At 45.2% G+C, this 14,289-nt stretch overlaps 1 protein-coding gene across 2 annotated transcripts in view; it reads right to left on the bottom strand.

Moving 5' to 3' along the window:
- Positions 1-14,289, bottom strand: part of LOC126474143 (luciferin sulfotransferase-like) — a 757,275-nt gene that overhangs the window by 623,440 nt on the left and 119,546 nt on the right. The window lies entirely within an intron of this gene.

Below are 14,289 nucleotides of genomic sequence, written 5' to 3'. Positions count from 1 at the left end.
CTGAGAATGTGGCTGACTCTTACTTAAGTGTCACTTCAGTAACGGCTAGTTTTAAATTAGAAACGCAATGTTATATGTAATTCCAAAGTATAATCAGTGTGAGATGATCCCGAACAGTTGCTGTACGCTAGACGCAGCTGTTTCGCATGCCTGCAACGCGATTTTGTAAACATCTCTATCGCAACGCCTCTTCATAGCTCTGTAGATGACTATAGTTTTGGCCTTACAGTGGTTTGCGTTTCGCAGTTGAAAGTTCTCTTAGTAGTGAAGGTTAAATGTATAAGAATTTCGTGCATGGTGCGGCATTTTTTAACTCCTCTGCGTTTATGTCGTTTTATCTCCTACACTATGATAAGTAGATGGCTGTTACCCGCACAGCGATTGTTGCTTGAAGTAAGAGAAATGTGTGCCAAGTTTGGTTCAAGTCGGTCCACTGGCTTAGGAGGAGAGGTGAAACATAAATACACACATATATACCTCTATAATACACTATGTGACCAAAAGTTTCCGGACACCTGGCTGAAAATGACTTACAAGTTGGTGGCGCCCTCCATCGGTAATGCTGGAATTCAGTATGGTGTTGACCCACCCTTAGCCTTGATGACAGCTTCCACTCTCGCAGGTATGCGTTCAGTCAGGTGCTGGATGGTTTCTTGAGGAATGGCAGCCCATTCCTCACGGAGTGCTGCACTGAGGAGAGGTATCGATGTCGGTCGGCGAGGCCTGGCACGAAGTCGGCGTTCCAAAACATCCCAAAGGTGCTCTATAGGATTCAGGTCAGGACTCTGTGCAGGCCAGTCCATTACAGGGATATTATCGTACTGTAACCACTACGCCAAAGGCCGTGCATTATGAACATGTGCTCTATTATGTTGAAAGATGAAATTGCCATTCCCGAATTGCTCTTCAACAGTGGGAAGAAAGAAGGTGCTTAAAACATCAATGTAGGCGTGTGCTGCGATAATGCCACGCAAAACAACAAGGGGTGCAAGCCTCCTCCATGAAAAACACGACCACCTCAGTGTCTACGAATGTTACTGTTGGCACTACACACGCTGGCAGATGACGTTGACCGGGCATTCGCCATACCCCACCCTCCCATCGGATCGTCACATTGTGTACCGTGATTCGCCAATCAACACAACGATTTTACACTGTTCAGTCGTCCAATGTTTACGCTCCTTACACCAAGCGAGGTGTCGTTTGGCATTTACCGGCGTGATGTGAGGCTTATGAGCGGCCGCTCGACCATGATATCCAAGTTTTCTCACCTCCCGCCTAACTGTCGTAGTACTTGCAGTGGATCCTGATGCCGTTTGGATTTCCTGTGTGACTGTGTGGATAGATGTGTGCTTCTTACACTTTACGACCCTCTTCAACTGTCGGTGGTCTCTGTCAGTCAACAGACGAGGCCTGCCTGTACACTTTTGTGCTGTACCTGTCCCTTCACGTTTCCACTTCACTATCACATCGGAAACAGTGGACCTAGGGATGATTAGGAGTGTGGAAATGTCGCGTGTAGGCGTATGACACAAATGACATCCAACACCTGACCACGTTCGAAGTCCATGAGTTTCGTGGGGCACCCCATTCTGTTCTCTCACGATGCCTAATGACTACTGAGGTCGTTGATATGGAGTACCTTGCAGTAGGTGGCAGCACAATGCACCTAATATGAAAAATGTATGTTTTTGGGGGTGTCCGGATACATTGATCACATAGTGTATTTATGGATAGTGCTGCTCCCGTCGGTCATTAATCTCTCATCAAACCTGGTGTACACTCTGATTGTTAAAACATGGTCAAATCACTCCTGTAGTAGTGGGTGAATTGGATGCTTCATGCTGTTAGGGTAGGGAGTAGGGTGGTAGGAGCTCATTTCGAACCCACATTGCTGGAAACAGGGATTCGCCGGTCAAGGACTGGAATCCCAATTCCTTCAAGAGAAGGTATGGTGCCTTAACCAACGCACCAGCTAGTTCCTGTTCTTCTGTAGCTCATGAGTGAAGAGAATACATTTGCCCTTGCTACTCAACCTGATGAGCCTTATCTGTCATCAAAATCCTACAAACGTGGCTAGCGTTTAATATCTTGTAAGCACACGTTTCCTTATTGGTGTAGTACTGCGAATGTAGAGGAAGATACTAGGTCTAACGAGCACTACTGCGACTAGGTTAAAGTACTTTAAAAAACCGTAGCTTAATTTGTGTTGTCCTTAGCATAAGTTAGTTTAAGTAGTGTGTAAGTCAGGGACCGATGACCTCAGCACTTTAGTCCCTCAGGAATTCACGCACATTTGAACATTTTGCTTTTTCCAATGTATTTATCTGCTGTAACGAATGTTATGAACGAAATACACTCCTGGAAATGGAAAAAAGAACACATTGACACCGGTGTGTCAGACCCACCATACTTGCTCCGGACACTGCGAGAGGGCTGTACAAGCAATGATCACACGCACGGCACAGCGGACACACCAGGAACCGCGGTGTTGGCCGTCGAATGGCGCTAGCTGCGCAGCATTTGTGCACCGCCGCCGTCAGTGTCAGCCAGTTTGCCGTGGCATACGGAGCTCCATCGCAGTCTTTAACACTGGTAGCATGCCGCGACAGCGTGGACGTGAACCGTATGTGCAGTTGACGGACTTTGAGCGAGGGCGTATAGTGGGCATGCGGGAGGCCGGGTGGACGTACCGCCGAATTGCTCAACACGTGGGGCGTGAGGTCTCCACAGTACATCGATGTTGTCGCCAGTGGTCGGCGGAAGGTGCACGTGCCCGTCGACCTGGGACCGGACCGCAGCGACGCACGGATGCACGCCAAGACCGTAGGATCCTACGCAGTGCCGTAGGGGACCGCACCGCCACTTCCCAGCAAATTAGGGACACTGTTGCTCCTGGGGTATCGGCGAGGACCATTCGCAACCGTCTCCATGAAGCTGGGCTACGGTCCCGCACACCGTTAGGCCGTCTTCCGCTCACGCCCCAACATCGTGCAGCCCGCCTCCAGTGGTGTCGCGACAGGCGTGAATGGAGGGACGAATGGAGACGTGTCGTCTTCAGCGATGAGAGTCGCTTCTGCCTTGGTGCCAATGATGGTCGTATGCGTGTTTGGCGCCGTGCAGGTGAGCGCCACAATCAGGACTGCATACGACCGAGGCACACAGGGCCAACACCCGGCATCATAGTGTGGGGAGCAATCTCCTACACTGGCCGTACACCACTGGTGATCGTCGAGGGGACACTGAATAGTGCACGGTACATCCAAACCGTCGTCGAACCCATCGTTCTACCATTCCTAGACCGGCAAGGGAACTTGCTGTTCCAACAGGACAATGCACGTCCGCATGTATCCCGTGCCACCCAACGTGCTCTAGAAGGTGTAAGTCAACTACCCTGGCCAGCAAGATCTCCGGATCTGTCCCCCATTGAGCATGTTTGGGACTGGATGAAGCGTCGTCTCACGCGGTCTGCACGTCCAGCACGAACGCTGGTCCAACTGAGGCACCAGGTAGAAATGGCATGGCAAGCCGTTCCACAGGACTACATCCAGCATCTCTACGATCGTCTCCATGGGAGAATAGCAGCCTGCATTGCTGCGAAAGGTGGATATACACTGTACTAGTGCCGACATTGTGCATGCTCTGTTGCCTGTGTCTATGTGCCTGTGGTTCTGTCAGTGTGATCATGTGATGTATCTGACCCCAGGAATGTGTCAATAAAGTTTCCCCTTCCTGGGACAATGAATTCACGGTGTTCTTATTTCAATTTCCAGGAGTGTAAAACAATTGTGGTGATTGATAGCTTAAATAATCTTTTGTCTCAGACGTACCAGTAATTTTTCCTAAAAAATATTGTGCCGTGCTTGGCTTCGCACTTTGGCACAGTTTACAGCTACAATATTTTTGGAATCGTCTTGACGTTGGAGGAGACCCGCCATGAGCAAAAAACACTTTTTTTCATATTCTTCTTTCACACAGACATGTTCCATTGAAGTTTCAGGATCTTCATTGGTTTTTTGTTTTCTTTCTATCATGCAGGAAAAATGCTGTTCAACACTTATTCGCAAATAAGGAAAACTAATAATAAATAAATACACAGCTTTCCACGACGGAGCTTTGTGATCTGCCCTCAAAGAACTAATACACAACACCAATCTAGAAACATGTACATAAATTATAAAATAAAGAAGTAATTAAATAAATACAAAACACCGTCTTCACCTACTCTCTCTCCCTTCCCTCCCGCCCCCCCCCCTCTCTCTCTCTCTCTCTCTCTCTCTCTCTCTCACACACACACACACACACACACACACACACACACACACACACACACACACGTACACAAAAAGAGAGTCTTCCACACATAAATATTGCGTATCCGTCAAGGCAGGCCCTCCCAAAAACTAAAATTACAATATTATTGTTTCTGAATGACTTCATACTCGTCATTGACTGTACATTTATTAATATAATCACTGTTGGAATTTCGAAATTTTGGTTCCTTTCAGGAGGTTACAGGTGCAGAAAACACAGCAGTTGTGGACATAAATAAACAAAATAAGAATGGCGTGTTAAATAAAATTCAGTAAGTGGAGGCCGAATAATGGCCTGCAGCCTCGGACACCACATATCAGGGTAGAAATCCAACACATGTGACAATCGTGGCAGCATTTCCTTGAGATTGTTGTACAATTAGAACATCTACAGTATGTACTCACGAGCCCAGATATTCGCGCGAGAGACTTTTGTAGCAGGGAGGAGTGGTCATTTAATAGCATAAATATGTCACACCTTCAGTTCGGTAGTGCAGACAGGTTAGCTGCCGAAATGCTTAGTATAACGAATTCCGTTAAAATAAGTGCATGGTGGTTATAATTAAACTTCCGCTATTGAGCCACTTTAGATGGAAAAGTATTTACCGTTTGGTTACCGAACTTCATAAGAAAGAAATACAGACTGTGCGCTGCAGGATTTGAGTTGTCGGTGCATGGGTGTCATGACTTGCCGTTAGACGCCGATATTAAACCATTTTTCTTCAAGGACATCTGTCCCTAGCAACCAAGGACAAGCGGCGTGAACGGCACACGGTACTGTGACCTGCTTCGGAACATGTAATTCCTGTTCTAACGAGAGAGAGATGCTTTGCAGTCAACTGTTTTGATGCACGATGAAGCTCAAACTCATGTAGCTCCTGAGGTAACTCGAAATACTCCGCAACGCATTTGAAGAAAACCGAATCATTGCCCCATCATTCCACACTGCGTGGCCACCAAGATTACCAGCCTTTAACCCGTATGATTCCTGACTGTGAGGTCACCTGAAGGACAGAGCGTATCAACGGGACGCTAACACATGCTGGGGGTTAAAGACGAGCACAGCGAGGCAGATAGCCAACGTAACACTCAGATGTTTGGGGTAGCAAAAGAGCAACGTCTAATGCGGATCTCGGCTGTCGTGGATGCAGAAGATCGTCACACAGAGCCCGTTTGCGATCTGGAACCTAATCGCGATGTTCAATTAACAAATGACACCCTCTCAGGTGGAAATTAAAACTTTGAAATGTATTTCTTTCAATGGTTCACTCTTTATTTCTCTTCCGCATGACCTTCCTCATTTTTCCAATACGTTTCATTGTCCTGCAAACATTCGTTTTTGATGGGAACACCCTCAGAAAGCGAACATTTAATTATAACCACCTTGTAAATGTTTCCAGTAAGAAAACAAAAACTTTTAGCATTGCACTTGGTAATGGCATAAAAACCGAAATCTAGATAGCGCAGAAAAAAATTACAATATACAGTCAAATCGTGGGATTTTTCATTAAAAAAGAATACTGAATGACTGTGGCTCAGCACCACCGAAAACTTTTTATAATTGTTTCAATTTCTCGCGGCTCTCCCCGTCGGAGGTTCGAGTCCTCCCTCGGGCAGGGGTGTGTGTGTTGTCCTTAGCGTAAGTTAGTTAAAGTTAAATCAAGTAGTGTGTAAGTCTATGGACCAATGACCTCAGCAGTTTGGTCTCATAGGAATGTACCACAAATTTCCAAGTTTTTTGAATTTCTCGTTGGGATCAAGAGTTTAGAAAATTCCGGATACAGTAAGATTTCAAACCAGACTGTGTACTATCATTTTCTTGAAGCATCTTTTCGGTATCTTCAACCGTATACGAAATAATCAGTGTCTCACCTCTTCTGCGACTCACCCTACACATGAACACTGTCAGGAACACAGAAGTTTCAGTAACATTAAAAGTATGAGTGCCGTTGGTACAAATACCAGTTGTATGGGAAATGGATGAATTGACCGGATGTTATACTTGTCAAGAAATAAGTGCGTCGGAGTAAATTTTGCGGCAAAGCCGTAATAAACATGTGTTGAACGAAGTCAGAGTCGTACGATTTCCTGTTTAATTTTTTTGTTATCGACAGTTCGGGGTCAGGAAAGTCGTGTTTATTGCACCAGTTCACATAATGTAAATTTAAGGATGAAAGGAGTCACACAATCGGTGTTGGGTTTGGATCAAAAATAGTGAATGCTGGAGGAAAATCTGTGAAGCTACAAATATGGGACACCTGCACGGTGAAGTTATTTTTAGCTGGGCGAAAAGGAATAGACTGTCCAAGGGACATCGTGGAGCCAAAATTGAGCTTGCAACGGGTCGGGATGCACTGGATATTCTCCACCTACGAGAAGTTGGTAGTAGTAGCAAGCTGTTTTGAGCGGGGAGTATTTGCAGAAACGAAACGTATAGAGCTTGAGGGGAGCGGAATTTTAATCAATTGAACTAAGTGTAACATAATAGGACCAATCTTCCATCTGCCAGCGGCAACTTCAGGAGTCACGCAACTGAATGTTACGCAGCCACAGCTGTACTGGCCAGAAGCCAGTATAGAGTTTTTACTAAGGCAGAATCTGACCTTGTTAAATCAAACTCAGTAGCCAGATCTGTTGAGATGCGAAAACCAGTTCATTTTACACCAAGAGGGGCGCATATCACCTGAACAGCTTGTGCAACATGTCGCTCAGTATAGGGAAAGGCAACGGCGAGTAATGACCATTTTGAGAACCTCTGTGCCCAGTGTCATCGCAGCCTTAACTTTGTTATGTGTTGCTTTCTTTCCGATCAGGCGGAGAGCTAATTCCAAGAGGGAACCAAGGGTAGTCCGAGTCGCAGTGGATTGGATACCGAGGGCGTGAGACGAGCAGGTAAGGGGTTGATCGAGCAGTGGTCGCCACGTAAGGAATTTTTACGTTTTGTTACATGTCATGGTTTTAAGGGTCACTAGACTATCTTTAAGTTTTCCAATAGTAAGTAAATATGCCATAGGTGCCAATCCGAACAAGTTAAGAGCTAGTTAATGGTCGACCCAGGGACTGGGGCTTGCCGAAGAGAGGAATAACGTAGCAGCACTACCGTTTAGGATAGAGAAAGTTAGTTTTGTGCAATATTCTGAGCACAAGTTACAGCCAGGTGGAGGCCGGATTGTGCTGGCTGTCATGGGCCCAGACGTCCAGTCTGTTGTGTTCGTTCCGGAGTCTGCACAGTCCTCAAGTGTGGTCAAGTGCCATATTCTCTCACAAGTTTTACAAATATATCATCAATTTACAGAAAAAACCAATGAAGAGTATAAATTTTTATTAATTATATTTTGTTTAATATTACTAAGGACGCAAATGCAAAAATAAATTTAATGACTGCAGGGCCCTGTTAATACCGTGTGGTATGAGGTGTCTTTGTTTGTGTGTGCACGTACTTTTATTAGTTTTTGGTTAGTTCTACTCCTGTCATGCACCCTCATTTTGCACTGGCGCTACGCATATACCTCCACCAAAATGGCAGACTTCTCCCAATATTACATACTAACTTATTCTACTACCGTTTGCCTTTGCTGATACTACTGAAGCGAAATTTAGTACAGTTAATTCCTTGTATACTCCTCTTTTACTTTTTGATGTCCAGCAGTGTTGTCTACTGATGGTAAAGTGGTCAAGAATTGCATCTACTCACTCAGGTGGTGGTGATATGCCTGACATCTTTGTAGTGGCATTTATGCTTATGTACACTGTAGTGGCAGAACCGTTTAGGATAGGGAAAGTTAGTTTTGTACAATATACTGAACACAAGTTACAGCCAGGTGCTGGCCGGATTGCAGTGAGTTACACATACCATTGGCTGCGAAGTAGAATGGAGGCCACAGGGCTGTCGAACCACTGCAAAGCGAAAATGCTGCGGTTTGTATGGCGCAAGCTACAGGCAGGAGGGACCCACTGGCACAACTTAGGTGTGCCATTTTTGTCTTACACACCTCAGTTCTTGCCATTTTAACTTATTCTTTGGCCACTGATGCGTCCTTTAGTGCTACTTGCGCTACCAATCGCGCTATTTTGGCATCGCGCTTCTCCTGGTCCACGACCTCGCGCGTTTCTGCTGCCGTTTTCTTGACATTCTCTAGCTCTTCTTGGATTCCTTCGATCTCTTTCTTAACTCCATCTACACCATCTGTGACCGTTCTTATGACTAATTTGTGTCTTTCCTTCTCTTCCTCCCGTCTCTTTTTCTCTGCCTCTTCTCTTTTCCTTTCTGCCTCTTGTCTCGTCCTTTCTGCCTCTTGCATGAATTGCATGAAAGTCTCAAACTGAGATCCACCGCGAACACCTCCAGGACTGGACGAACGAAATTCCATCATTCTGTGACGTTTCGTTCGTAATTCTGGTCTGCCAGTCTCAGTGATGGTGCGTCTCGTACGAGCAGTGCCTATATTTCTTCTGCTGCGATCTCCCATTCACTTTCGTCACCTGACTGAGAATGTAATCCTACTCTGCAGGTTCTACGTTAGATATTTCTGCCAGGTCCGCAACCGCATTGACCTGAGAATCCCGTGTAACATCTGCCGGGCCACCGCTAATAATCTGACGTGGATCCATGCTTAACAAAACGCAATTACTTCCGTTACTCTGTAGCAAACGTGCCTTGCTTCTTGTAAGCATGCACTCTAATTCTGACCCAAACAAAGTTAAGCACTACACATTCCTCTGCCACACAGATTCTACTCTAAATTACACTCCCATGAACTACTGATTCCTAGTTCCTGACAATGAATTCAGATAGCAGCACGCTGGCCTATGCTCACAAACGAAGATCTCAATCATTCCTAACAAATCAGCACCACACCGTTTGCCGTCAGAAACAAACATACAAGAGACACAGAAGTCACAACAACAACATGAAAATAGACACATACAATACTAAAGTATTAATACTGTGTCTAGGCACCAGCAAAGCGGATCTACACTACCCAGTGTACCACATTAAACATAGGAAACAGAAACTAATCTAGGCTACACTATGTACGATCTGACGGTCACAGAAGGTGCCTTTAATCAAAATTCTGTGCGACGGACGTGAAATTGGATGACTACTGTACAGTGAGGACCGTTACTGAATAGATTTATTAGTGTAAAAATTTGATTTTTATTTTTCGGTTGATGTTCATCAGTGCCTTCTGCCTGGCGGCTAGTGGCAGCGTCTCAGTTACGTTGCCTAGAACCGGACATAACCACTTTGAAACTCACGTGTTGAACCATTAGCAGCTAAATTCACGTGTTGCTGAACGAGGTAACGCTACCGAACTGCGCGTCATCGACTTGGCCGACCAGTAGGGAGGCTTCGAGGTGGTGAAGTGAAGGTGGGACCGCGGCCAGCCGCTGGGAGTGGACACGCTGTCCGGTCTTTTCTGCTGGCAGCTTCCGACCCGACCAGGTGTTCTCCTCTCCTGCTCTCTTGGGCGGCAGCCCATTCAGTCTTGGCATCATCTTCTCTAGGCCAGCTTTTCCTTTTTATAGCATTAAACATTCATGCAGTTAAAAATATGTTTGATTTTTCACCTCAACAGGTGCCTACTGCTTTTCCCTCCTGGCCAATCCTGACACATTAACATCTGGTGTCAAAAGTGGGATTGCTCACCGTTAGGACCGTATCATTTGAAGTTTAAACAGCCATACCTAATTAAGCTGCCAGTAATACTTCGCGCTTGACGCGCCAGATGCGCCTCACCTTAAGAACATCTACATCTACATTTACATTTGTACTCCGCAAGCCACCCGACGGTGTGTGATGGAGGGCACTTTACGTGCCACTGTCATTACCTCCCTTTCCTGTTCCAGTCGCGTATGGCTCGCGGGAAGAACGACTGCCGGAAAGCCTCCGTGCGCGCTCGAATTTCTCTAATTTTACATTCGTGACCTCCTCGGGAGGTATAAGTAGGGGGAAGCAATATATTCGATACCTCATCCAGACGCACCCTTTCGAAACCTGGACAGCAAGCTACACCGAGATGCAGAGCGCCTCTCTTGCAGAGTCTGCCACTAGAGTTTGTTAAACATCTCCGTAACACTATCACGGTTACCAAATAACGCTGTGATGACACGCGCTGCCCTTTTTTGGATCTTCTCTATCTCCTATATCAACCCAGCCTGGTACGGATCCCACACAGATGAGCAATACTCAAGTATAGGTCGAACGAGTGTTTTGTAAGCCACCGCCTTTGTTGATGGACTACATTTTTTAAGGACTCTTCCAATGAATCTCAACCTGGCACCCGCCTTACCAACAATTTATTTTATATGATCATTCCACTTCAAATCGTTCCGTACGCATACTCCCAGATATTTTACAGAAGTAACTGCTACCAGTGTTTGTTCCGCTATCATATAATCATACAATAAAGGATCCTTCTTTCTATGTATTCGCAATGCATTACATTTATCTATGTTAAGGGTCAGCTGCCACTTCCTGCACCAAGTGCCTATCCGCTGCAGATCTTCCTGCATTTCGCTGAAATTCTCTAATGCTGCAACTTCTCTGTATACTACAGTATCATGCGCGAAAAGCCGCATGAAACTTCCGACACTATCTACTAGGTCATTTATATATATTGTGAAAAGCAATGGTCCCATAACACTCCCCTGTGGCACGCCAGAGGTTACTATAACGTCTGTAGACGTCTCTCCATTGAGAACAAGATGCTGTGTTCTGTTTGCTAAAAACTCTTCAATCCAGCCACACAGCTGGTCTTGTATTCCGTAGGATCTTACTTTGTTTATCAGGCGACAGTGCGGAACTGTATCGAACGCCTTCCGGTAGTCAAGGAAAATGGCATCTACCTGGGAGCCTGTATCTAATATTTTCTGGGTCTCAAGAACAAATAAAGCGATCGCTGTTTCCGGAATCCATGTTGATTCCTACAGAGTAGACGGGGGGGGGGGGGGGGCAGAAATGACATGATAAGCGAGTAAAAAACATGTTCTAACATGCTACAACAGATCGGTGTCAGAGATATAGAGGCCTATAGTTTTGCGCATTTCCTCGACTACCCTTCTTGAAAACCGGAACTACGTTTTTCCAATCATTTGGAACCTTTCTTTCCTCTAGAGACTTGCGGTACACGGCTGTTTGAAGGGGGGCAAGTTCTTTCGCGTACTCTGTGTAGAATCGAATGGGTATCCCGTCAGCGCACGCATTCGTGGTTCGCCACCCAGGGTTCCGGCGTTTCGGCGTATTTTCCAAACAGCTGCCGCAGCGAAAGCAGGCCGCTTGGCCAGCCGCCTCCCTGCACCACACAGCCAGCTGCTGCGCCGCTGCCGCCTCCACGCAATGCGGTGCTACGCCACGCCGTGTGCAGCCGCGTTCTGCTCCCCTCTGCAGCAGGGTCGCATGTTCCACGCGGCTAGCTGAGGCACGGCGCCCAGTCATCAACACCACCGACATCACCTTCGCCGCCGATTCCTGCCGCCGTCGTCCAACGCACCACCGCCGCAACTTCTATAAGTTCGTCGCTTCATTTCTCCTCGCCACCGCATCCTTGCTTCCGGCTAAGCCGTCTTCTTGTCAAGTATAGGTCTTTTTTTTCTTCTCGTGCGCTAACTGTAAAGTTGTTAGCGAGCACTACGTGTCCTCACATTGTAAACATGCGTCACATCCGTAGTACCACCACTGGCGAGGGGAACTCCCCACCTACGGAAAAACCAGACCCAGTAGCCGCACTTCAAGCTGAAATAGATAAGTTACTTATTTATTTATTTATTTCATTAACAGTACGGAATAGCCCACCACCTTGAAATGTAAGATGGGTCGGATGTTTTTGAATATAATAGCAAAGACTTCTCATTGTTACAGTCTTATTGGTATACAGTGTTGATGTTTTTTTAATAATATAAAGAACATAATATACAAATATTTCTGAGGCTACAGTGAATTGAATGCTTAACAATTGTTAAGATGGTTCCATATAATTTGTTACTATCTAGTAGATGAGAATTAATTTACATAATGCAAATGTCAAAGAAAAATAAAAAAAATAAAATTTAACACAGTGAGTGCGGTGAAAATAATTTGTAGTATGTAGAGGGAAGTGATATGCTGTATTTGGATGTGTAATACAGTGTAAGTAGCATGTTGGCTAATAATGGCCTATTTCTACCTATTTCAGGTGAGAAGGTCTCGGTACAACCTCGAGGTATTGTCATGTGAAATGGTTTGTGCTAATGTTTGTTTACACATATTATACAGATTAATCGCTGATTGAGCACTTCATACATGGAATACATGAATTTTAGTTATACATTAGAAATACGCTTATGTTTGTAGATTGTTAGTAGAAATAGAATATAGTTCTTTGATACCTGAATGCATTATTCCTTAAATAACTTCATATATTTCTGATATATAAACTTCATTGATTGTAGCTTTGAATAGAGAAGAGAATAATACTACTGTCTGCACACAATAAGACGTGCAATACATTACTGCTTGTGTACAGTATACTTTAAACACTATGCAGGACGTCATTGGGGAGGAGTAGCCTCGGAATAAAAGTTCTTCGAGCCTTCTCCTCCCAAGCGACATTACCTCATTACTACAGTCTTAGTATTGGTGCTGGTGCTTTTTTGCTTTTTTGAATGTTATGTTGTTTGTGACTGTGTTGTGGCATGCAGTGTAATGCGTTCTAGGCTTTGGTCTCGTTCATGTTGATCCCTTCTGAGTCAAGTTTACTTAGTGTTCCTTCACAATTTCGGAATCTGTGGTCGTGTTTGTGTCCTCCCATGTGCTTGTCTACGCCTCCTTTTTCCATATCGGTTTTGGCGCTTGTATTCTTCGTGAAGAGTGTTCAATACAATATCGGCTACGCTATTTATTGTGTTCCAGTCATCGGGATTACGTGTTATTCTGACGATTTCATTGTCGTTGTGTATAGGTCTCACTTGTGCTAGCGTGTCGCATAGCAGTGTGACATGTTCTGGTGTCCCAGTTTCTCCACATACGCGTACTCCATCGTTAGTTAGTCCCATACGTTTTAAATGTACAGTATACGGCCTGTGGCCTGTCAGGAAATGGACCATCACCTGGCTTGGGCCGGCCTTAGTGGCCGTGCGGTTCTAGGCGCTACAGTCTGGAACAGAGAGACCGCTACGGTCGCAGGTTCGAATCCTGCCTCGGGCATGGATGTGTGTGATGTCCTTAGGTTAGTTAGGTTTAAGTAGTTCTATGTTATAGGGGACTGATGACCTCATATGTTAAGTCCCATAGTGCTCAGAGCCATTTGAACCCAATCTCTCTGCCATGTTTGAATCCGCCATTGTTTCATTTTTGTTTGTTTATAATGTTGGTTCCCGTAATTTCAGTGAGTTTATCGAGCCTGTCCCTCTTAAGCCAGTAAAGTGCAGCTCTATAACGTATTGTTATGTCTATACGGCAGGTCCCCATCACAACGCAAAGTGCCTCTAGTGATGTGGTTTTGAAGCCTCTGCTTATTCTCAGGAGTACACTACGTTTACCTCGTCTTGCATTTGTCTTGTTAGTCTGTATGTTCAGTCTGTGCACTTGCAGCGAAGGATGCGATGAATTCAAATATCGCAATGTGGTAGGTCCTTATCGTCTTAAGAAGTAATTTGTACTGAGTTCTGTTTAGACTTGCTAGTTTGTGCATAATTTTGCAGGCTTTGTCAACTGTCAATTTTATATTATGGTTGACAGTCTGTTTTTCGTCTAGATGCACTCCAAGATAACGTGTGGCTTGCTTCCTCTGAATGCTTGTATTTTCTAATTTTAGAATTGGATTCCTCTGTAGTGTCCCTCTGGGCAGTAAATATACAGTTTTGTTCGGAGTTATTTTTAATTAATTGCCTTTGCACCAACTGTTGATTTTCTAAAGCAGTTGCGTGCCTCTTGTCTCTAGTTCTGCTCTCGAGTTGGTTGACACCACTGCGAGCAGGTCATCTGCGTAAGCCACCA

The sequence above is a fragment of the Schistocerca serialis genome, chromosome 4 (assembly GCF_023864345.2).
Source record: "Schistocerca serialis cubense isolate TAMUIC-IGC-003099 chromosome 4, iqSchSeri2.2, whole genome shotgun sequence".
In the NCBI taxonomy this organism is placed as follows: domain Eukaryota; kingdom Metazoa; phylum Arthropoda; class Insecta; order Orthoptera; family Acrididae; genus Schistocerca; species Schistocerca serialis.
This window is presented reverse-complemented; position numbering and strand designations above follow the sequence as displayed.